The sequence below is a fragment of the Puma concolor genome, chromosome A1 (assembly GCF_028749965.1).
Source record: "Puma concolor isolate L17-30 chromosome A1, mPumCon1.1.hap2, whole genome shotgun sequence".
NCBI classification, from domain to species: domain Eukaryota; kingdom Metazoa; phylum Chordata; class Mammalia; order Carnivora; family Felidae; genus Puma; species Puma concolor.
Genome location: NC_141667.1, coordinates 27223617 through 27249809, shown reverse-complemented (window position 1 = coordinate 27249809; position 26193 = coordinate 27223617). Strand labels below are relative to the sequence as shown.

Here is a 26193-nt window from a genome sequence, read left to right as displayed (position 1 = left end):
AAGTTGACCATTTATGTGGACCTCTCGTTTGGTAATTTTTAAATTATTAAAGTATAAAATTAACTAGAACAATCACCATTCTAACAAATAAGATGTGGCATCAAACCTTTAACACAATAATTCTCCAAATATTGAGCCTACATAATGCTATTCACAAATAATATCTTCTTTTTATAGTGAACTCACTGAAATCAACATTTCTCCCTGGAGTCAGTTTATGGCACCTAAATTGCACGACTACGAAGCACATTGCAAGATCTGAAGGTCAAAGAGTAATGATATCCAGTTTTTCTGTAACTGAATTAGTGAAGACAGAAAGAGAGACATTTGGTGCTATACCTCAAATGTTAATATTTTCATCCTTCCAACTTTATCTTTGGGTGTAGCATTTTTTAAAACTATTTGTGGGGGCGCCTGGGTGGCTCAGTCGGTTAAGCGGCCGACTTTGGCTCAGGTCACGATCTTGCGGTCCGTGAGTTCGAGCCCCGCGTCGGGCTCTGTGCTGACGGCTCAGAGCCTGGAGACTGTTTCACGTTCTGTGTCTCCCTCTCTCTCTGACCCTCCCCTGTTCATGTTCTGTCTCTCTCTGTCTCCAAAATAAATAAACGTTAAAAAAAAAAATTAAAAAAAAAAACAATTTGTGAATTTATGTAGGTTGCATTATTTGCCAATTGAAGGTGCAAACATTTAGAAGATGCTAGTTCCCAGACTGATTGATCCATTCAACCAATTATGTATAAAGTGACCACATGTACAAGGTCTTCTATGGTAGATAAAGATGCAAGAATGAGGAATCTTTTCTCTAGCCAGTGTACGGTCAATCAGGACAGGTAAGACTTATCTCTATATATCTATAATATAAAAAACAAAAAGTTTATAAGACAGATGCAAATAAAGATCTAGTTCATAGGAGGGGATATTGTTTCCCACTAGTGGGAGTTTTTTTTCGGGGGGGGGGGAGGATAAGTCAGGAAGTTTGGAATCAGGAAATATGGACAATCTGTACAGAGAAAGTACTCAGTAGTCTTTGCAGTTCCTGGCCAATAACAAAAGCACCATTTATGGGAATACAAACTGGTGTAGCTACTCTGGAAAACAGTATGGAGGTTCCTTAAAAAATTAAAAATAGAACTACCCTATGACCCAGCAATTGCACTACTAGCTGTTTATCCAAAGGATACAAAAATGCTCATTTGAAAGGGCACGTGCACCCTGATGTTTAGCAGTGCTATCAACAATAGCCAAATTATGGAAAGAGCCCAAATGTCCATTGGCTGATGAATGGATAAAGAAGATGTGGTATATCTATATAATGGAATATTACTCAGTGATCAAAAAGAATGAAATCTTGCCATTTGCAAAAAAGTGGATGGAACTTGAGTGTATTATGTGAAGTGAAATAAGTCAGGGAAAGACAAATATATGATTTCACTCATACATGGAATTTAAGAAACACAAATGATGAACATAGGGGAAGGGAAGGAAAAATAAGATAAAAACAGAGAGAGAGGCAAATCATAAGAGACTCTTGAATACAGAGAATAAACTGAGAGTTGCTGAGAAGTGGGTGGGGGGTAGGCTAAAAGGGTAATAGGCATTCATTATAGGGGGCACTTGTTGGGATGAGCACTGGGTGTTGTATGCAAGTGATGAATCACTGGGTTCTACTTTTGAAACCAATAGTACACTGTATGTTAATTAACTTGAATTTAAATAAGTAAATAGATAAATAGCACCGTTTATTTGTGTGTGGAACTCCTTAGAGCCTTTAATATTGTAAGTGAACCTCAAGAGAAGATTATGCAGGACATCTCAAACTTATTAGTACACGTGTCACTTTATTTATTTGTCAGGATTAGAATTCCTTAAGACACATTCCAGAAAATGTCATTCTACTCTGAAAGAACTGAGTGAATGTAGAAGAAGGCAGGCCTTTGGCTATCTTACAGCACATTTGGGGAAGGGGAAAGGAAGTAACAATTCTCATGTGACAGGAATTGTGCTGCATTTTGTACATTACCGATCCCGTGGGCCACTATAAAGTCTCAGCCCAAGGGAAGGGTTGATCTAGAGACCAGAGTTGAGCAGAGAAAGGCCTCAAGACTTTTGGGTGCTATGTAGGATTATACATATCTGTTTCATGTCTTCATTGTAAACCAGAAATCTTGTTTAGTTTTCTATTAACATGCAGACTGCTACATCACTTCCCCTGTTCCTTACCTGCCACTGAACAGGAACAGTATATAAAGAGAAGGTTCTAGCCCCCCACTCCACCCCATTTTTCCATTTCCAGATCAGGGATTTAATCTTAGGGATTATACTTTGTTTTTCTTTCTTTTTTTTTTTTTTAGTGTTTATTTCTGAGACAGAGAGAGACAGAGCATGACTGGGGGAGGGGCAGAGAGAGAGGGAGACACAGAATCAGTAGTAGGCTCCAGGCTCTGAGCTGTCAGCACAGTCTGATGTGGGGCTTGAACTCACAAACCGTGAGATCATGACTTGAGCTGAAGTCAGTTGCTCAACTGACTGAGCCACCCAGGCGCCCCTACTTTGTTTTTCTTTTAAAAATAAAATACTGTCGCACTTTTGAAAGAGGTACACAGTGCTTCTTTAATTGTAAGTAATTGTTTCATATGTTTGGCAATAAAGGCCACTTGGAATTGAGGGGTCTCTAGGTCAAAATGTGGATCTCATTCTGATAACATCAAAGCCTCCCCTGTCCTCTCCAGAAGGCAGAGCAGACATGTCAGCTTGATCCAACATGTACTTTTCTTGCAACAAATGGGTTATTTATTGTTGTTGCACACACTGACAAGCAATGAGACAAGGCAGGGACTAGGGAAGCATCTTGCCAAATGACTGCCTCCTCTAGACATCTGTATGGGAACATTATAAAATCATAGAATGCCAGAGTTGGAAGGACCTTGTGGCCCAAATAAAAGAAACCAGCTCCCCTAGACAATAAAGGAGGATACTGAGGTTTCTCAGAAAGCTTGTGACCTGTCTTAATCAGGCCATAAAGGCAGATTTTGGATTCAATATCTCACTCCTAGGTCTGCATTCGTTTTCCTGCACCGTAAATTAAAATCTATAATTTGGATTTTATTATACTACAGTCACTATTCACACTTGGGTTTTAAATTCTTAGTTTGTTCAAGTGTAAATTGGGATTCCCTGCTATCCTTTCCTTAGACACAAGATTTTGCAGGCTTCTAACTAGAAACACTAGATGGTTCTGGCAAAGTTGGGTTTGAATGGAATGGAACACAAACAGATTTGCAACAGTATTCAGTTTTGTTGAAAACCCACAGAGTTTGAAAAATACTATACAAAACTGCCAGGTAGGAATGTGTTCGGGGTTTTAGTGAATGCAATATTGAGAACGTTTTTGGGGAATTTGGACCAAACTGTTCATTGCTTGACTTGCTCGGCCCTTCTCAAGAGTACTAGGGAAGTTTGGTAGAAAACATTGGAAATCGGTTTAGTCTATTAATAGCCCACCTGGTGAGATGGAAAGCATCCTAGTGACTAGAAGAAAACCTTTCTGTCTTGGAATTAATCCAAATATAAGAGCACAACAAGGGTGGAGACAGTGCATAGACAATGCTTTAAACAAGAGAATTCCAGCTCTTTCAGGAAGTCCTCCTAGATAAGTCATGGTGATAACCAGCCAAAACAATCTTGAGCTCATGCTTTTATTCTCAATATATTCAATAAACAATTAGCAAATATTACTAAGCCTCTTCTGTGTGCCAGGCACTGGGGATACCATGCCTTTTAGAGGAGCTCTTTCCCCTTAGCAGGTTGTGTTCTATTATGGAATTTCCAGAGGATCTTTGGAAATTGTCCTTGACCTGCAGTTCAAGGATACTACAGCAGGTGTCCAGGTGCATCTTTGAGTTGTTGTGGAAGGAAAATTGAATGTAATCCACAACTGAAGTTCAAATATCAATACATCTGTCTGATGCATGGGGATAGGAGATAAAGTGGCAGTTAGGGATCATGGATCCCCTGAGAGAAAATGATTGTGAGTAAAGAAATTGGGCTCATTGTTTCAGATAGAACATGGTCATGGTCTATATACTGGAGAGTGTGCAGTGGTTCCAGTGTTGGTATGAGACTATACTTGACCCAATCAATTCTCCCTCACCTTCCATGGGTGCTTATTTCATTCTATCGTGTATTATGCTATTTACGTGTCTCTTTTTCTATCTAGACCATAAAGCAGGTCTATCTAGACTTAAAAGCAGGATATATATATTTAAAATAGTAACTTTTGTTTTTTTCTCTTACTTCAAGAGAAATGCATGTGTATTAACAGACACTTAGAAAATAAATATAAGTAAAATGATGAAACAACTAGTTAGTGTGGTAGTGCATAACCTTCTAATATATATAGAGAGAGATCTAAATATATGTATATATACATATTCACATGCTCATACATACATGAAACAATCACATAAATGGATAATAAAGTTGACTATAGGTATACTACCCTATCTACCTAAAAATAACCCTATATCTTTGTGTCATTAAATATCTCCAACACCATAATTTTTAAGTAACTTCATAACAATCCATGTTATAGATATACATGGTTTATTTAATCAATTTCTTGCAATTGGAAACTATTCATAATTGGACATTATTCCCTTATTTTAAAAAGTGCAATAAATATCATTTTGCTAATTTTTCTACATATCAAAGATTTCTCCTTAGAACAGATTTTTAGAATAGAATTCATTGGATGAAATGCACAATTAGATGAAATCTGACAGATATCTGCCGTTGTGTAACAACAATTATAACCATGATCTAGAACTTTTGTATCACTTCAAAAAGTTTCCTTTTGCCATTTGCAGTTCATCCCTTCTCCCCATTCCTTCATTAACTACTGACTTATTTTATTTATTTATTTTGGTCTGACTTCTGTTACTTAGCATAATGCTTTAGAGATTCATACATGCTGTGTGTTTATTGGGTAGTCCTTTTCTTTTTTTTTTTGTTGAGCAATATTCTATGAGTGCATCCCAAAATATTTATTCCATTTACCATTTGGTGAATATTTGTTTTTTTAATCTCCCAATTTTCAGCTATAATGAGTAAAGCTGCTCTGAATATATGAGCACACATCTTCATGAAAGCATATATCTTCATGAAGACATATAAATATTTAGAATCTTAGTTGCTGGGTCACATGTATGCTTAACTTTGCAAGAAATCCAAATTTATGAGCATTTCAGTTGTCCTACATTCTTGCCAATCCTTGGGTATTGTCAGTCTTTTTGATTTTAGAAGTTCTAGGGTCCTAGAGTATGAGTGGTATATTCAATTATGGTTTTAATTGCATTTCCCTGATGACTAATGAGGTTGAGCAGTTTTTGCCATTCATATATGTACTTTGGTAAAATATCTGCAAAATCTTTGTTCCTTTTATTGTTGTCATTTTCTTCTTAATGAATTGTAACCAGTTTAAAAATATAATTTGGGTAAGAGTCTTCATTAGATACAGGTTCTGCAAATATCTGCTCCAATAATTGTGGCTTCCCTTTTCATTTTCTTAACAGAAGGGCCTTTCTTTGGAAAGACAAATGTTTTCAATTTTAATGAAATCCAATTTTTTCTATTTTTAAATATTTTATGCTTTTTGTAACCAATTTTAAAAACTTTGCTTAACAAAAGGTCACTAAGATATTCTCTTATGATTTCTTCCGGAAATTTTATAGTAGCTTTTATTAAAACTATGTTTGGTTCCATAATCCATTTCAAGTTAATTTTTGTATATTGGAGAATGTAAAGAGTTTTCTTTTTTGCATATGGATATTCAGTTATTTCAGCATCATTTGTTAAAAAGATTTCCTTTCCTTCACTGAATTGCCTTGGAACATTTGTTGAAAATCAATTGACTATATATATGAAGGTCTCTTTGTGAAATTTTAATTCTGTTACTTTGATCAGTATGTTTAACTTTATGCCAATACCATTCTCTCTTGTTTACTGTAGCATTATAGTAAGTCCTCAGATTAACTTTATCCTTTTTTTCCAAAATTATTTTGGCTACTTTAGTTCTTTTGTATTTCTATATAAATTTGTGGATCAGTTTGTCAGTTTCTAAAAGGTATCTTCTTGGATTTTTTTATGGGAATTTTATTGAATCTATAAATTAACTTAGAGAGAATTGCCATCTTAACAATATTGAGTATTCTGATCCATGGCCATAGTATATCTCTTAATTTATTTATGTCTTTTAAATTTTTTCAGCAATGTTTTATAGTTTTCTGTGTATAGATGATGCATATATTTTGTTGTTTATACCTAAGAATTTTATGGTTTGATGTTATTATAAATGATAATTTTAAGAATTTCCATTTACGGGGCATCTGGGTGACTCAGTTGGTGATGCATCTGACTCTTGGTTTCGGCTCAGGTCATGATCTCATGGTTTTGTGGATTCGAGCCCCATGTTGGGCTCCTTCATTCTGGTGGGTGCAGAGCCTGCTTGGGATTCTCTGTCTCCTTCTCTCTCTGTCCCTTCCCTGCTTGCACTGTCTCTGTCTCTCTTGAAATAAATAAATAAACTTAAAAAAATTCCACTTACAATTGTTGCTGGTTGATAGAACACAATTGATTTTTAAAATATTGATCTCATAGGAGTGCCTGAGTGGCTGAGTCCTTTGAGCATCCAACTCTTGATTTAGGCTTGGGTCATGATAGCACGATTTGTGAGATCAAGCCCATGGTTTGTGGGATTCTCTCTCTCCCTCTCTCTGTCCCTCCCCCACTCACACACATGTGCTCCCTCTCTCTAAAAATAAATAAAAATAAAACTTAAAAAAATATTGACCTCATAAACTGCAAACTTGCTAAATTCACATATTAGTTCTAGTTGCTTTTAGGTAGATTCCTTAGGATTTTCTTTAGTCATGCTTTATTCAAATAAAGACAGTTTTATGTTTTCTTTCCAATCTGTATGCCTTTTATTTCTTTTTCTCCTTGAGGGAGAATAGGGCAGATACTTAAGCCATCTGGAATGGCTTGAGTGACAGGAGAGACAAGTGACCTTGGGATCAAGGGATGGGGCCAGGATAAGTATTACCTCTGGCCATTATCTGCGTGCTTTGAATATTCTGCTGGTGCCAAGGGAAAAAAATATGTGGGCCTTATGGCTTGTTCAGCTGTGGGGTAAAAGGGTAAACAAGAGAGGTAAGGCTTAGAAATTGTTAAAGATTCAACATCAAAACTGGAATCATTCTATTATAGTTTGATTTGCTGAAATAATTTTTAAAAATTGGAACATCAGCATCAGGAACTTCAAAGTTGGTGGTTTAGGAACAAGATGACTCCATTGGTTTGTGGTTTTAATTTCATCTAGATGGCCTTTAGGAACTTTAAGGAATTTAATAACATGGACAATAAGAAAATAATATTACCAGCAGTATGCTGTCAACTGTAAGCTCCACCCGACCACCTAAAAACCCTTTCCCTACTTCTTCATCTTTTCATCTGGCTTTATTTTATTTTATTTTATTTATTTTATTTTATTTTATTTTATTTTATTTTATTTTATTTATTATTATTATTATTATTGTCTTATTTTAGAGAGAGAGCACATGAGTGGGGGAGAGGGGCAGAGGGAAAGAGAGAGAAAATTTTAAGCAGGCTCCATGCTCAGCACAGAGCCTGATGCAGAACTCGATCCCACGACCCTGGTATCATGACCTGAGCTGAAATCAAGAGTCAGATGCTCAACAGACTGAGCCACCCAGGCTCCCTTCATCTGGCTTTATTTTAAAAGGTGGGTGTAATCCCAGACAATTATTCTTTTGGCCATCAATTTTCATCTTTTTATCTGGCCAACCCCATCACTAATTGCTCAGCTGGGGAATCCAATAATTTTTTTTTCATTGTTTCATGCAGACTAGAAATACTAGTATCAGAGATGATTTTACCTATTACTAAATGAGTCTTCAATAACTTGATTTCCTGCTGTTGTTAGTAATAACTTCTCTCTCCTTTCCTTTCTCTCTTAAATTCAGAAAGCTCAGCACTGAGGCCAGCTCTGATCTCTTCACATTTGAAATCAACTCAGTACTTGCATTCTTGAACTTCCTCCAACCAAATTACTAGACGAATGTATTCCTGAGGCAACTGCTCTGGTGATTACACTGATTTTGCCTTTTTTCTGGTGACAGGTGTTAGGACCATGACAACTATGACTCACTGGGAAAAAAGAAATCCTAATCAAATTCTGCCCAGGACGTAGGCATCCAGGCTGTCTGGTGTTTGCCATGTTTACTAGTGCTGCAGAAAGGAGATCTTGTTTTCCCAGTCATCACTTACGGACACCCTCACCAGGCTGTCTGTCTGGCCTGCCTGGAGAATGCTGGAGATCTGATTTAATTCTTTCTGATTGCTAAGGGTAAAAGAGACCATGTACCCCTGCCCCCAACCCCAACCCTGAGTGCAGTTAGCTTGCAGAGTGGCACCACTGGACTTGCATTCAAGGGTAGAATTTCTGTCATTAGTAGAGAGGTTAGCAGTTTCTGACCGGAGAGTGAGTAACACTAAAACTGTAAATACCTCAAATTTCTCTACCCTCCACAGATAAGATGTTTGGGAACAATGTGTCCTCAAGAACTTGGAATCTCACTAGGGGTATAAGATGGGTAAATGACTCATCTCAAAAGGATCTCTTAGTGTGAATTAAGAATCCTTATAGGAAAAGTAAAAACTATGGAATATAAAGTGATTGCTAATAAATAATAATAAAATAATATTTCACTACTATGTGGCAGATATCATAGTAGTATTATTACATACTGCAAAATAATTACTTTAATAATAATAATAATAATAATAATAATAATAATATCATCTAACATTTCTTGAACACCTACCATATGCCAGGCAGTACTAAGTGTTTTTATAGACTACTTCGTCATTATTCAAAGTAGTTGCTATTACCATCTCTATTTTTAGATAAGGAAACTGAGGCTCAGATGTATGAAGCAACTTGACCACGATTCCACTAATGATGAGTGGCATATCTGGGATTCTGAAAGTCAAAGTTATATTTCCCCCTCTTCTGTGTGATTACTCTGTAGACAAATGCCTACAGGATTTGAAATGGGATGGTGATCAGAGAAAACTTCAGAGAAGAGGTCAAATGGGATGGCTTTGAAGAATTAGTTGGAATTGGGACAATGGAAATAGTTAGGAGAGAGGGGACCTAGCACTGCAGGTAGAAGACATAATGGATAAAGGCTCCGTGAGCATTGTTTTGTCTTTGTTCTGTGAGCTCATCTCCCCAATGTCCCCTGCCTGTTCATACATCTTGGACAGGTATATGAACTACCGTATTGGGTTCTGACACGGTTGTTTTGTTAAGACCACTCTACCATGACTAGGTAATGGGATCCCTTCTAAAGGGGGATGGATTTCTGAGTACCTCATTTATGGAAGAGCACATTCTTCTGATGGAACGTTGATTCTCCCAGTTTTGGGGAGGGAACATCAGCTTCTTTCAAGTCTACATCTTTGGGAGTCTGGACTTTGAGATGGGTTCAAGGGCCTTACTGAGCAGTAAGGAAAGATTCTTACTTCTATCTTGAGGCAGAGGGTTCATAGTAAGTGGTCTTCCCATAGAAGATATTTTGGAAGACACAGCTGAAGATAGTCTAGAAGACAGATTATCTTGCTTCATTTACTCTACTTCCTTTTTGTAATGTGAACTTCAGCAAAGGTTTATTTAAATGCTTAAAATTGATCTTGGCAATGTTATGCCATTTGAGCCAAAACCAGTAAGGCCCCCTGAAGTCAGGGTGATGAGGGTAGCAGTAATCCATTCTCTCTCCCCAACAGTATCTATATTATTACTAATCCCAACAATATCTGTATCAACATACATTTTGAAAATACTGGCACTTGTATATGTGAGCTATTTTTTATGTATTTTACAGAAAGTGTAGCTTGTGCTTATGGATTTTCCGATATTTTTGCAGTAACTCTGAAGCTTCCCTCCCAGGTAAAGACACACACACAAACACATACCTATCTGCCTCCTAGCCTTAGTGACAGAGTTGTCTTATTATATATTTTACCAAATGCCTCATAGGAAATGGAGGGCTGAGGTTGCAGTAGGAAGGCCATCACAGCAATGACAGTCTTTTACAAGGTGCAGAGGCAGTGGCCACCTCCCTGCTTTCTACAAGTACATATCCCTGCTTTCTCTTCAGTACGTATTGGAGAAAGACCAAACTTCTTACCCAGAGATTTGAAAACTTCCCGGACAGAGCCTAAACATCCATTTCTAGATTTTTTTTATTAGAATTTCCTTTACCAAATGCTTTCTTTTTCTGCCAACACTCATTTTTTCTCATTTCTACTTCTTGCTTTATATAAAATACCCTCCTCGTGAAAATACCTGCCAGTCCCTCAAAGCCAGGTTCACCTCTTCCCTGAAGCCTTACCTGACTTGGTCCTAGCCTGTTTCTTACTTCCTGGTACCATTCATCTTGTTACTTAACTATACTCTTATTTTTCACTTACTTAGATTTACTTCGATTCAGTTCAGTTCATACTTGTTAGCACTTTCAGAGTACCACACAGCAGGCCAGTTTCCAGGATTATAAACAGAGTGAAAATTCTGTCTCTGCTACTAAGAAACTAAGTAGTTTCCTCTTATACATTTTAGATCCCCAACTTTACTGTGAGCATTTTATTTTTATATACCCTATTGCATCAAGCAGGTAGAAATAGTTTAAAAATACATTTGAATCGAGATAATAGGAAGTCACTGATGAGATCTCTCAGGGGTCATGTATTGAAAGTCTTAAATCCTAAAAATGATTGAATTCTGTGGCTGTAGATTTCCCTTTGACCATGGCGAGGGGGCTGATTAGAAGATAGTCAGGTATTGGCTCAACACTGAACCTGTTTAGGGAATCCACCCTAAGCTCAGGTGGAGGGTAGAAAGGCAAGCGATCTTTCCTTAGGGGTTCAAAGAGGGAGAGACTGATCAAAGAACACCGCAGAGCTAGACTATGAAGGGTCTGGGTGCCTAGCACCAGTTCACTGTGTTGTTTGTAATGTATGAATGCTGACAGAATCAGAAATGACTGGATTTGGGGTTTAAAGAAATGGATACCTCAATTTCTTCTTGGCTGCGTCATCTATATGTCCACTTTGGACTGCCTCTCTTCCACATCCTCTGTTGGGCGGAAGCATGGCACACCAGACTCTCCCAGCAATTCCCCGTAGGCTGGCAGAAGGGACTGCCCATGAGAAATGCCCAATAAAATATGTCACTTGACTTTAAGTTTTCCAATCGAATGACCCCAGTAGGATCAAGCGACTTTTCTCCCAAAGCACAGATGGCAATGGAGGAAGCAAGAAAAGCAGAGGGCCCTTGGCACACACGCATTTCATTTATATCTTATCTTTGAGCAGTAAATCCCACCAACGCTCCAGTGTTCCACTTGTAGGAATACTCACACATACCCACTGAGAAGACCTGCCTTACCTTCCAAATTCATGTGTAACAGCCGCAGAGGAATCAGGGGGGAAGAAGTGAACATTTCCATATCTCACTAGTGAAATAGTTAAAACTGGAGCAAAGCCATTCGAATCAATAGCCCTTCTTGGCCATCTGCCTTAGGGAAATTGCTTCAACTCCTTGAATTTCAGTTTCCTCACCTCACTTCTAAAATGTGAATAATAGTAACTATGCCACTAGAAGTTTTACTCAGGTGTTCAGTGTCATCTTGTTTGGTTTTAATGTTATAGAAAGATGGGAAGTTCAAAAGGTAATGTTCCTGTTCTCTGGCACATTCCACATGTCCTGTAGTCAGGAGTTTTGTGCTCCCTGGTTCCTAAAGGAATTACGTTTCTTTGTATATTAGGCATTCCCCTCTGCCAAGGCCATCACCACCCAGAGCTTTGTTTGGAAATCAGACATAGCTGTGGACAGGAAAGAGGAAATTAAGTGGCGGCTGATTTTTAGTTATCTCAGGTGGGTTAAGCAAAATTTGATTTGAATGAAAAAATTAAAAGCATGTGATAGTATTGGTACATCAGTGTTATGGAAGAAGATCATATCGGAGTTAATGTAAGGGCTGAAATCAGCATATGTGAAAGTACCTAGCCCAGTGTCTGACTCAAAGCCTGGTCTCAAAAAGTGCTTATTTCTCTTTTCTGCCTGTTTATTTGTACTTTGTTATTCAGGAAATGCCTGTCAGTTGAGCCATTTGAAATCCAAATATCTACCCTCTATTTAGACCAGCTATCAACAAACTGGATCACTTGTACCCCTAGTGTGCACAGAAACTCCTAGAGGGGTAGAGTGGGTTGAGAGAGATTTAGGGAATATGTTTCTAGATCCTCAAGCTCTACATTTACTTTTTCCTATAATTGATCAGCCTGAATTAGACGTCATTCTAGGTCTCTTTCCCCATTTTCCTTTCATAATCACCTTTCTACCACTTGACAGAAGAGAGGCATACCTCCCACCATTTCTGAATCTTACTGAGTCGGAATACTGTGTTGCCTGGGGAGAGGTTCTTAAATAAAGCAAAAAACAGAAATGGGAAAAATACGTGTTGGCAGAAAAGGAGAGCATTTGGTAAAGGAAGGTGCAATGAAAAAAATCTAGAAAGAGAAATGTAGGCTCAATTTGTGAGGTTTTCAAATCCTTGGCTGAAGGATTTCTCCCATATGCACTGAAGAGTCTTTGTGGAAAGCAAGGAAGTTGCCAATGCCTCTGCATCTTGTAAAAGACTGTCATTGCGCTGATGGCCTTCCTATTGGAACGGAGCCCTAAATTTCCCATGAGATATTTTGTAAAATATGTAATATATATTTTGTAACAAATATATATGTTATATGATATGTAGTATATACTGTGTTTATATATTATTACAAGATATATGTCTAGTAAAATTTTACTTTTTTATTCAATAATTATCAAATTTTGTAATATATTTATGTTGTTTGGAACAGTTTTGTGCTACTAATAATCTTAATGTGTAATTCAATCTAGAAGAAATTATAAACATAAGAGTATTATGGAAATAGGAAATTAAAAATATAAATACATATCTGAATAACATGTATACTTTTGTCGTAGAGAACTATGATAGGGTGATCAACAAAGCATGGAGATGTATTTCTTTTTTTTTTTTCTTCCTTTTTTAAATGTTTATTTACTCTGAGAGGGGGGGGGAGGAGTGGGGGAGGAGCAGAGAGAGAGAGAGAGAGAGGGAGACACAGAATCCGAAGCAGGCTCCAGGCTGTGAGCTGTGAGCACAGAGCCTGAAGTGGGGCTCGAACCCCTGGACTGCTAGGTCATGACCTGAGGGGAAGTCAAATGCATAACCAACCGACTGAGCCACCCAGGCGCCCGGAGATATATTTCTTTGAACAAATTCTATGAGGGCATTCTCTTTAGTGACTAAAAAGTAACAGTGTGAAATATATGTTAAAAGCAGTGTTCATTTACCTACTTTCAAGTGGATGGATATCAAATCATTGTAGTATTTAGATTTCATTGGACAGAGGTATAAAGAGAGTTTTGTTTTTATATGTTACTATTTACAATACACTGGAAATATCACCCTTTGCAATGATTTAAATTTATGATGAGAAATTTTAAAGGACAGAAGTTAAAAATGTGTGAATGGGTACTTTCAAACTTTGGAAGTAAATAATCCAAAAAATTTGAAGATTACTATTACAGGTAGCGTGCAAAATGCAGTTTGGTTAAGGCTGGTGCTCTCCTTACAGTGGGTAGCCAGGAGTAGGTGGGGAGAAGTGGGGAGAAATGGGGAGAAGTGAAGCAGGGGAAATTGTACCACTATATGTAGTACAGTGGACGTACCATAGAGGGGCGCTGGAGGACTGGAAGACAGAGAGGCGTCGGCTGGGATGGGCGGGACATGAGTGGCTCTTGGAAAAAGCGCGGGGCAAACAAAATGGCGGCCGTTCGACTGAAAGGGGCGGCTCCGCAGAGATTTGGCCAGGTTAGTGACAGCGAATTGGTTTGGAGGAACAGCTGCTGTCAGGACAGGCTTCCAGCGAGATGGGACATGAAGGGGTTCCAGCCATGCCCCGTGGGTGAGTTGGAGTCAGTGCTAGTGGAAAGGCGTCTTTTTTTTTTTTTTTTTTTTTTTCACTTGGGAGATGCGGAAAGGCCCGTTTCTGAACACTCATGGCTCAACTAACGCAGAGCAGTCTGTGTGTCTTACACATAGAAGTGAGAACACCTCAGAATTTCACACACTACTTAGGAAAAGGTGGAAGGTGTTAGTTGGTTGCCATGAATGGGTTTGCCAACCGAAGAAGCCCAGGGACCCTTGGTGATTATGTTGACATCCGTGTAAATACGAACTCGCTCTCCAAAGCCAATCGATATTTGGTTAATTCAACTTATTAACTTTGGGAAAGAGTACTCATATCTCAGAGTTTTCTGATCTGCTGGGAAAGTAGGGGCTATTTTCCATGAAAGTAGTGACCTGGGACAGTTCCTGCAAGGTTTCACAGATTATGGCACTGCAGAGACAGTTTCCTAAGTCTTGATTTCAGGTGTTCAGTTGCAGCTTGTTTATCAGATTTGAAACAAATCTAACTAGTCAAATACAAACATAAAAATATCCCCAAAACAAAAGTACCTGTTTAGATTATCTCTAATTTCACATTATCTAAACCCTGATTTCTATTCCACGTTCTCCCTTTCTTTTAGTAAATGAGTGATCATATGATTTTATTTATATTTTGTAAATACTCCCAAGTTTCCCAGAAGCTACTTTTGCCTATAGAGGGAAGTCTAACTTTTTAGTCTGGTATCAGAGGCCTCCATAATTTGCCTCAATCTATATTTCTTATTTTATTTTCTGTCATTTTCCCATGTGAAACAGCGGCTCAGTCTGGCTGTTTCACTGCCATCTGAATATTACATGAGGGTACAGTAAGAGCCAGATTAATATACAAACAAAGGATGGTAGAACATCACTTTCGATAAGGCGATAAAGGAAGGTTTCATAAAAGAGATGACATTTGAATTGATCTTTGACATGCTGGATTTTTTTTTTTAATTTTTTTTTTTTAACTTTTTTCATTTTTGAGACAGAGAGAGACAGAGCATGAACGGGGGAGGGTCAGAGAGAGAGGGAGACACAGAATCTGAAACAGGCTCCAGGCTCTGAGCTGTCAGCACAGAGCCCTAGCAGGGCTTGAACTCACGGACCGCGAGATCATGACCTGAGCCGAAGTCGGCCGCCCAACCGACTGAACCACCCAGGTGCCCCGACATGCTGGATTTTCAAGGCGTGGGCTTAGAGTAAAATACTGAGCTATTGGTGAGGAACTAGGTGTGGCCTAACTTTCTAGGACGTTTACTCCAACAATAGACACCAGGAGGTCAGATACCATTTGGCCTTTTCTTATTACATACCGCACCACAGTGGTAAAATCGCCTACATTAGATGTATATTTAGGTCTCTTTCCACACATGGAGTTGTGAAGTAGAACTTTCTGAGATCTGATCCATTACTAGGCAGAATTTGGTATAGGGCACTTCTGTTTAGTATCCTATTTGTGTTGGTTTATTATTACTATAATCACAGAACAATTCCATTCTTATATTTCACCTACAGTACTTTCATATAGGTGATATCCAGGAGTACCCCTTGGCAGGATGGTGATTCAAGTTTTTTTGTCAGCTTGAGATTAAAAAAAAAAAAAAAAAAAAAAAAAATGACCCTGAACAAGGAACCTGAGAGTACAGATTCTAGATCTGGCACTGCCACTGATGCTAATAAAAACAAGATAATTATTTTTCCCCTCCTTAATTTCTGCACCGGGGGAAATATACGATAATAACTTCCTTGCCTATTTGTAAAAAGTGCAGTAAATATATGCAAAAATATTTCCAAGGAATTAAAAAAATCGCTAAAATGTAAAGGATCAAATTCCAGGCTCTTTGTTTTCTCTGAAGGTATAATTAGGAAATCTGAAAAACAGCCATTTATTTAAATGCATTAGGTGCTATAGGTAAAGACCATGAGAGCTGGGACTTTGTTTCTCTTATGTTTCCAGTGCCTAAATAGTGTCCGTCACATAGTAGGTATTAATTGTATGTTTCTAGAATGAAGGAATGAACAAGTGACTGGAGGCATTCAGGGGCCTCCTTCTAGCTGGCTGACCTGGCCGCCAAAGCTCTGTGTCCAGGTGTCTGGCTGAGTGGAGTCTATGAACTGTGTGTTTGCTTAAGGATATCCTGCTTCCACCTGCTTTTCTCCCTCACTGTTTTATAATGGTAATAGATAACATTGCTTGGGGACCAAATCTGTGCTAAAAGCTGTGAGGTGCTTTACATAAACGATCGGTAATCCTCATAATCCTGAAAAGATGTGCATCCTTATTTTAAACATCAGAAACTCATGCTCAGAGAAACTAATATACTAAAAATCATAGCTAATGCATCAATTTGGATAGGCTAGGTTATACTGTAGTGGTAAACAACCTACACATCTCAGTGACTTAAAATAAACAAAGGTTTATTTTTTGTTTCTGTCACATGTTCACAGTGAGTCAGCAGGAGGGCCCTGCTCAATGTAGTGGGGTCATTGATGTAGCAGAGCCGCAACCATCACAACTCTTGCTATACCACAGGAAAAGGCATCTCTACAGAGTGTCATACCAGCCATAAAAGGTTGGCCTAGAAGTGACATACATCCCTTCTTCTCACAAAACATTTGCCGGGATTCGTCATATGACTCCACTTAACCTTAGGCAAGCTAGGAAGTGTAGTCCTATCATATGCCTGGAAGATAGAGTGAGAAATTTGGGAGGCAGTGCAAATGATTACCAGCTCTAGTAAGTGGAAGGCTTGGTTTCTGAATCCAAAAATTATCTGACTCCAAAGCCAGATTTCACAAAACCGCATTGTTTTACTCAGTTTACCTAGAATTCTGGAATTGCGAAATATCTGTATCATTTGACTTTCTGTTGCTTTTCAGTGAGGGTTGTCTTCTTGAAGCAACCTAGGCTGAATCTTCCTGGGCTGAGAATAACTCTTCCTTCTCAGTTGTCATAAGGTGAATCACGACCCCTTTGGCCTTTGGCAGATGAGGGCTTGAAAGGCAGACCCTCTGGGGTAGGCACTGTCCCCAACCATGCTCTCTTCTGCTTGTGTATCTGTAGCGGAAATGTTATTAACATCATGTTTTGCTCTTCTAGTTCCACAGCTGCTGGAGTGACTTAGCAGTTGGCTAGGCATACCCTGAACTACAGAAGATGTATGCTGGGCCAGAAGCAGGCCTTCTTCCTGCAGACTTGGAAGGAGCTGATGACAAAGGCCTGCCAACAGTGCTGTGACTGTAAGTTAGGATCATTCACATTTCCATCTTTGTAGGCAGCCTGTGATGTGAATTTGGAGGCTCCCCAGCAAAGAGCCATGAATTAGAAGTCAAGAGCTTTGAAGTCATTCCTGGCTCTATCATTACTAGTTGTGTGACCTTGGGCAAGTAATTTAATCTCTCAGAAGTCTGAGTTTTCTATCTGGAAAAAGAATATCAATTCCAACATCCAGGTTTTTAAGATGAAAACTGCCAATTTGTGCAAAATGTGAATGGCTGACATCTGAACAACACTTAATCTTTTACAGAGCTTTTCTTCCACTACCCTGCTCTGCAGACATAATTACTGTGATTTCCTCAGTGAAGAAACTCAGTCTTGTAGGATCAGGTGAATTGCCCAAGGTCTCACAATTAATAAATAGCAGAGGTAGGACTTGAACATGTCTTCTGTCTCCAAATATGATACTCTTTTCCCTGATCTGAGTCATTGACTAGGATGATCCACAGGATGTGAAAAAGAACATATAAGTAAAGAGAATGGGTAACAAAGAGAAAAGCAGTAGAAGATTTGGACTCTTGAAGACTAAGTTTGAATCCATTTATTGGTTTATAGTCCTGGAAAAGCCACTTCCTCTCCTCCCCTCCCCTCCCTCTCTTTCTTTCTTTCTTTCTTTCTTTCTTTCTTTCTTTCTTTCTTTCTTTCTTTCTTTCTTTCATGTTTGGCAAAAGTAGGTAGGGCTTATAGTTATCTGGTACACACTGGTATAGCCATACTGAATATTAAAATATTGAAATCCTTCTGTACTGTTTGGTGGATAGCTACTCTAACTGGCCCCTCCTTTAAGATCCCCACCTATCTCCTCTTTCAGTAATAAAAACATCAGTGTGGGGCTCAGCAGGAGGCATTAAGGACCCACTTCATTACAGGGCTATGGTTGGTCCCAAGCTATATTCATTGTTAAATATTTTTAATATGATTAATGAGCGGGGACAATAGTCATGTTCTTCCCAACTTCAGTGGGCTGCTCTTGAAGATCAGATAATATAAAACAATGAAGATGACATACCAGCTGTAAACCTTAAGGGCAATGTTTTTTAAAATATCATAGCAATGGTCTCTGGAAAGAGAATTCTGTGGTATTGAAAATATCACATAGGTTTTTACCTTGGTGGGATTTGTTGCCTATTAGCCTATTCAAGATTCTGAGACATAAAGGAACTTATTTAAAATTTTTAACTTTGAATTTCCTAATAGTTGAGAATAGAGCTCATTTCCTCCACTCTAATACACTTCTCACATCCTCTGCTAATTTTGTGAATCTAGGTTTTTGACCCTGAGCTTATTGTTTTCTCTATATTTACTTATTTTTGTATGGTATGTCTTTCTATGCACTGGCCCACAAGGTTCCTATCCCAGATGCTGCTTCAGTCCAGAGTCAGAGGCAGTCAATAACCTATGGCAGGTTTATCATAGAACAGAGGTTTCTGGAGTCTAATATCCTAGAAAAATAGGAACAAGGAAAATAGTACACCATCAATAACAGTTGCAGATATTTATTGAGTGCTTTTTATACGTGGAGGATGCTGCTGAGTGCTGTACATATTCTACTGGTCATGGTATTTGTCCCTCCATTTCACCCCACATGGTTAGTCTAAGCCATGGGGCAGCAAACTATGGCCCATGGGCCATCCATTCCTAGGCTTGTTTTTGGAAGAGCTAAGAATATTTTAAATATTTTTATAGGGTTGAAAAAAGAAGAATATGCTACTGAGGTTGTATGTGGCCCACAAACCCTAAAATTGTTACCATTTTACCTTTTACAGAAAAGTGCCAATACATGGTAATCCCACTTTGCTTACTAGTGGTTGGAATAGAGTTAGGCATGTGGTCCATTCAGACCACAAATGGTTATTGAGGCCTAACCACTATTTTGAATGTTGAAGAGACATCAGTAAGCAAAACAGACAAAAATTCCTGCCCTTGTGTATTTTACTTTCAGTTCTAGTTAATGAGCTATAAGTCTATTGTTGTTTGGTAAAGGTCTCTCACATTCTTGTAGGAAATAGTGAAAAAGATATTCATTTCCAGTTTAGATGTTTCCCTCTTTAAATGTGATACTTCTAACTTATGATCACAAGGGAAGCCAGTTTGAGAGTCAACAACACATCAAGGGTGACCGAAGAGAAGGTTAAAAAGAAATTAATTACACTGCTGAGTCAATACACCTTGAAATCTGTCATAAGACTTCCCAATATTAAATTTTTCTTTAAGTCCTTTTAAATAAGTTTTCTGTTACTTGAATTAGCAAACAGCATATGTATACACATACATTATCTAATTTAATTCTCATGACAATCCTATGAAATATTTATCATTCTCATTTTACAGAAGAAGAATGTGAAGATCAGAGAAATTAACTAATTGCATAGTCAACACAGTAAGTGGTAGAGCCAAGAGGAAAACTCTGATCTCTGGGTTTTGCAGTTCTCTCTAAAACTCAGTCTCTCCTTTTTAAGGAATTTCTAAGCAGTAAGGATTGTCAGAGGTCAAGACAGGAAGTCAATATGGGGACAGTTTTTATGTCCTGAGCCTGTGTATATAACTGCATTACTGAGTTTCATCCTCTTTCTTAGACCTAGAATAATCTTTCTTTACCCCTATCCCACAATGAGAAGGCAGAGTTTTTCCATTTATTGAGAAGTCATTGACCTAAGACAGTTGTATTAATGTATGTAAGGAACCAGGCACTGAAATCTCCCAGCAGGGAGCAAATCTTTCTTTGAATCTATATATAAGATCAATCTGTTTTCTCCATTTTTCCTATCACCATTTAGATTCCTTGTCACCTTGTTTACCTGGCCTGTGCTCAAACCACTCTGACCTTCCAACCCAATTTTCACACTGTAACTAGAAGATAAAGGCAGTTTTTCAATATGGCTTTCAACAAAGCCTGTTCAGCTTTATCTTTCTTCAAGCATCTCCTGCTTTGTCTGTTTCAGCCACACCAGCCTTTGTCAGCCATCAGCTTCTGCCTGCAGTGATCATTCTTTCCTTCTATGCCCAATAACACCTATTTGTCTCTGGCTCAAGTTTTATTTTTTTATGCAAGCCTTTATTGATCTCGCTATTAGATTGACTCCTCTCATTAGCCCTCACTGTGCCATGGCACATGGCACAGTTATAGTGTTCTACTAGTTTGTGTGATTATCTGTTTAATCTGTGTACCATATTTTATGTAGGAGACCAGTGGCCACATTTGTTACCATTGTAAACCCATTGTCTAGTACACAATAGGTGCCCAATAAATAGTTGTGGAATGAATGTATAAATGTAAAGGCATCTTGTATTTGTTCAGTGATCTAAAGCATCAAGTAAATTCTAGAGCTCAGGTTGTATCAGTTTGAAAACCCGCAGGAAATACATGAGATCCTCAAATGGAACAATTGAGGAAAATTTAATTTAGGAACTGTTTATACAGGTGAAATAGGCTTAAGGGAAAGTAACAAAGGATGATAAAGCATCCTGGGGCTCGCAACAGTGGGGTTGGTACCCCTAAACCTGAATGGTCAAGTGAAGGGAGAAGTTTCATCCCAAAGAGAATAGGTGTGGTTCTAGAAGAGAGCCACAGGGTAGGAATGGTGGATATTGTAGATAAACCCAGCCAATTTGAAGGACCTCTCTAGTGTCCATTGATGTTAGAATTAAAAGAAGAAGGAGAACATGATTATCATTCTCTTTTCTCCCTTAACCTCCATCTAGTGCCTCCCAGTGGGTAAACCTAACTGAAAGCCAGAGGGTAGGGAACTAAATGATAGTCCTTAAAGGCCACTTCCCAGGGCACAAAGCTGAGTGGAAAATGGATCTGGTAGGACAAATAAAAAATATCCAGCCATTGGTCCTTGGGACAATTCCATATTTTGCTAAGATGACACTAAAGGGTAGCTTGAAAAGTTTTAATTTAATATAACAGAAAGGAATTACTAAAGTTAGAGTTTCATAGGTAATTGAGGCTATAGAAATTTTCTTATCATGGACATTCCATGATAACTGTGAATAAGTGAAAAGTACATGGGATTCTTAGTTAAACATAAGATCAAGTCATTGCTTTGCCACTACAAACTTTGGTAGTTTGGTGTTCTTGTTTGTAGAGTGAGGATTATAGTGCTCATGTCATAGGGTCATTTTAAAAATCCAGTGCCTGGCGCATTGTAGGTGCTCATGAAATGGTAACTCCTGTGAGAAAGATATGTAGTTATTACCTGCTAGAGCCTTGCACTATGATAAAGTCTCTCCCTCAGAACTCTTGTTGTCATTAGGCAAGCAAGACCATCAGGGATGGAGAAATTAGAAACTAAGAAGGCCAGGGAATAATCAAATATCAATTGCAAGTTAAAATCCACAAGAAAGATTCAGGTCACAAGCCCTGCAGCTCTGCCATGTAACTGGACCACTCCTCACCTTTGCCCCTTCCCCACCCCACCTCCCACCCACATCCTAGGATCTTTAAGGAACCTTCCAGTTCTAAAGACTAGTGCATTGTAGATCAGGAGGATCATATACATCAGTCAACTACTGAGTCTTTCAGCTGTGTGCAGTTAAACCACAGGCTATTGAAGCCAGTAATAGCAGGAGCAGTTTAGAACTCCTTAGTGGGCAGTTCTACCTTAAGACAGTAGTGACATCACACCACTTAGCTCAGATGCATTGTGTGACAGTGACAACTTTTCCCCCACTTAAGTGAACCCCTGTTTGCTTACTTGGTGCCAAATGGCTCACATACAAACACTGAAGGACAGATTAAAGACCACATTGTACTTTACTTTGCCATTTCATGAAGGGCATTATTTTCCACGTTGATAAAATCTGGAGGGAAGAATAAAGGACAATGGACTTTTATTTTAACCACTAAACATTCACTGTATCCCACAGAATGCCTCGGGCTTTGTTCTACCACTCTTGGTCTTGAGACTTTTGCCATTAGGAAAAGTAAAGACATCTGGCTCAGAGGTTATCCCTAGGGGGATTGATCAGCGTCCTGGGAGCTCATTGGAAAGGAGTAGGGGAATGAAACAGGAGAATTAGAGGGCCTACAGGACAAGTTGAGGTGATAGTTTTTATGCCTGGAGTCCACTGCCTGCAATATGATTCCTGCTCACCAATAGCCTGAGACATTCTGACAGAGAGGGGCAGATGCCACCAGAGCATTAGCGACACACTTAAATAAGCCCTATTTTACCCAAAGCCTTCCCTACTACTGCATCTGTCCTGTTGATCTCTGTCTTCTCCATATTTCTGTTTTCTCTATATTTTCTCCAAACAAGACTAGCAATTCTTCTATCCCCGCCTCTGTTTTCCCACTTATATTAATACCTTATGTTGTCTGAGTTCACTCTGGAGTTTGAAGACATATTGGGCAAGAAATTGAGACCTACTTCCAGGTTTAGCTTTGCTGTATATCCTTGATCATGCCCTTTTAAAACTTCCAATTTTCTCAACTTTCAAGAAATATCTATTTGCTGTAGTTAACAGTGCTGAGAAACCAGGAAAATACATGTATGTACAGGGATTTTTTTTTTAAAATTTAAGGTAGGGGTGCTGGCTGGCTTAGTCAGTTAAGCATCTGACTTCAGCTCAGGTGATCCCATGGTTTGTGGATTTGAGCCCCGTGTCGGGCTCTGTGCTGACAGCTCAGAGCCTGGAACCTGTTTCGGATTCTGTGTCTCCCTCTCTCTCTTCCCTCCCCTGCTCATGCTCTGTCTCAAAAATAAATGAACATTAAAAACATTTATGAAAAAATAAAATTTAAGGTAAAAATTATTTACATACAGTGAAGTGCATATGTCCTAAGTATACAATTTGGTGAGTTTTAAAAAATGTATATATCTGTGTAACCAGCATTCTAATCGAGATATAGTATATTTCTGTCATCCCAGAAACTTCTTGCATGTCCCTTTTATATCCTCTTCCAATGAATCCCTCTCATCCAGACTCTAACCACTATTCTGACTTCTGTTACTAGAGATTTGTTTTCCTGCCCTTGAACTTATTAGAAGCACTTTGAAAAGTGAAAGTCACTGTACAAAAGCTAGTATTATTACTATTTTGTAGCTAGATGGTGTATTACTTAAAAGAAAAGATCTAATCTTTTACTTAGTACTAAGCAGAGAGCATGATAGATACTGATTCAGTTCGATATTGAATATGTATTAAAGTAAATAAAGTATAAATGACATTGACCTGGATTTCAGGAAAGCTGAATTCTAATCTGCTTTGCCTTTATCCAGCTTTGTGTCCTTAGGCAAGTATTTTTTTCTTTTTTAAAAACATTTTGACCTTAAGTTTGTCTTTTATTAAACAAAGAATTAAACGAGATGATGTTGTAGAGTACCTTCCTACTTTCAGAAGTTACTTAACTAATAATGATAATGACACTAAGATTTACTGAGTGCTTATTATATCCCAGCCACTATTCTATGTTTTAAAATTTTTTTAATGTTTATTTATTTTTAAGAGAGAGAGACAACGTGTGAGTGAGGGAGGGGCAGAGAGAGAGAGAGAGAGGCAGACACAGAATCTGAAGTAGGCTCCAGGCTCTGAGCTGTCAGCACAGAGCCCGACATGGGGCTTGAGCTCAAAGAGCACGAGATCATGACCTGAGCTGAAGTCAGACACATAACTGACTGCACCACCCAGGCACCTGTACCAGCCACTATTCTAAATACATTTATTAATCCATTTATATTCATAACAGTCCAAAAGGCAAATTTTATCATCTCCATTTTACAGATGAGGAGATGTGGAGGTTAGTTAACTCTCATAAGGTCAAGTGGGCAATGCTAGGACCCAAGCAATGACCTAGACAGTGTAGTTCTAGAGTCTTCAACTTAACCACTAAATTCTGTTTCCAGTCATTGGAGTGATAAATCAATATAATGGTTGGGTGGGAAAAAGGAAAAGCATGGGTGTGTGGTTAGGTAAAGGAATGGGTCACATTTCACAAGTTTCAAAATAAACTTTTTATTATGGAAGTTTCTAAACATACACAAAAATAAGGAGTTCAGCAAACCTCCATGAACTCATCACCTAGTTTCAACAACCATCAATATTATGCCGTACTCTTATTTTTACCTCTCTTTGAAACTATCATGAAAATTTTCAAACATACCCTCACAAGTAGACAGCATGGCATTTCACCCCTAAATACTCCAGGATGCATCTTAAAAAAAAAAAAAACAAAACAGATTTTGAGCCAACTACAATGCCTTGTTACACCTAACAAAATTCATAATAATTCCTGATTATTTATTATTTAATACCAACTCCATATTCAGATTTCTCTGATTGTCTTATCATTTCCTTTTTGTTGTTTTTCCATTTAGAGCCATAAACAGGTCCAGTCATTGTATTTGGTTATGTCTTTTAAGTCTCTTTTAATCTAAAATCCTCCCTGCTTTAAAGAGGGGAGCTTTAGGTGTTTTTTTGTTTTTGTTTTTTTCCTGAAGGAGGGGGAGACCATGGAGATACGTTTCTAATTTTTTCCCTCATGTATAGAAATGAGGTGATAGTTTCAGGAAAATAAAGTAAAATCACCCCTGCTTATTCCCATTTCCCAGGCCCCTCACCCCACCCTCTTACCTTATAAATGACCATCCTGCTTCTGTAAGTCACTTTCTTATATAAGTAGTATAATGTTGCTAGGAAGAAGCTGGTTGGATTTCTTTGCTCTTACCAGAAATAGAGAGTATATCACTACTGAAGGAAATTACTATTAATAGCTCTCAGCAAAACCCTTCCATTATAACAGGGATATGGTCTCAGTGAGGAAATTGACACTTAAAGATATGTCGATGTATACTTTTTTTTTTTTTTTTTTTTTTGGTACAGGAAGGGGAAACAACAACATGGGGTTGTTTTCATTGCAGGCAGGGACTCTTTAAGGTCAGAACTGGCTCCAACCTGACTGAGTCTCATGGATCTATGATTTCTTATATTTGGAGTAGGCATCCAAAGAACCAAGTCCTTCTTCTTCAGAGTCTGGATTTGATAGGCACACACCTTATTACTCATAGGAATAAAGTCTTAGGAAAGGCCTAAAGAATAGTAAATCAAGTGTTTTCAAACAATGTTCCATGGGGCTCCATCCATGAAGGTACTTTAAATATTTTGCAGAAGTTTGGCTTGAATTTCACTTAAAAAAATGTGGTCAGTTCTTGATTCTGGTATTAGTCTTTATTTTGGCTTTCTTTTACAATGTCTCTCTTAGAATCCAGTTTTCAGTAGATCATACCAATACTAAATAATAAATTAGCTCCATCTCTTTATCAGACATCTCTGAAATAATGATTTCAAAACTGCTTTGGAGAAAGTACACAATCTTGATTTCAAAATAAATTTTTGAAAAGGTGCTTCCTTTTTTTATCCCTTGGTAAAATATCTTTTTGGAAGTCATTCTCTTTGTGGATTCTGAAATCTAGGAAGTCCCATTTGGAAGTTAGAGAATGCCTACCTAGAGTAGAAGTTGGGTAAATTAGGGTTTTGTTTTTTTGTTTGTGTATACAGTAAAAATAATTTATTCATTAACTAAACATGCATGAAATAGCATTTCTGTATATATTTCTGTATATTTCTGTATATAAATATTTCTGTATATAAATGCATTTTAAATGCCTGAAAGAGCACATACCTAATCCAGTATTGCTTACATTGGAGGAAGTAGGGAGGGGACCTGGGCAAGAGGTGGGCAAGAGGACTTTGTTATCTATAATGTTTGATTTCTTTTAAAGGAGGTTTTACTTATAGTTGATGTTCTTGGATATTAACTGAAAAATAATGAGTTAA

The 26193-nt window shown here is 38.1% G+C and overlaps 1 long non-coding RNA gene across 2 annotated transcripts in view; it reads left to right on the top strand.

Moving 5' to 3' along the window:
- The first annotated feature begins 13932 nt into the window (after nt 1-13932).
- LOC147584056 (uncharacterized) overlaps nt 13933-26193 on the top strand; it is a 314494-nt gene continuing 302233 nt past the window's right edge. For both annotated transcript variants that reach the window (XR_015240657.1, XR_015240665.1), the window contains exons 1-2: nt 13933-14112; nt 17236-17375. This is a non-coding gene — a long non-coding RNA (uncharacterized LOC147584056). The remainder of the gene's footprint in view (nt 14113-17235; nt 17376-26193) is intronic.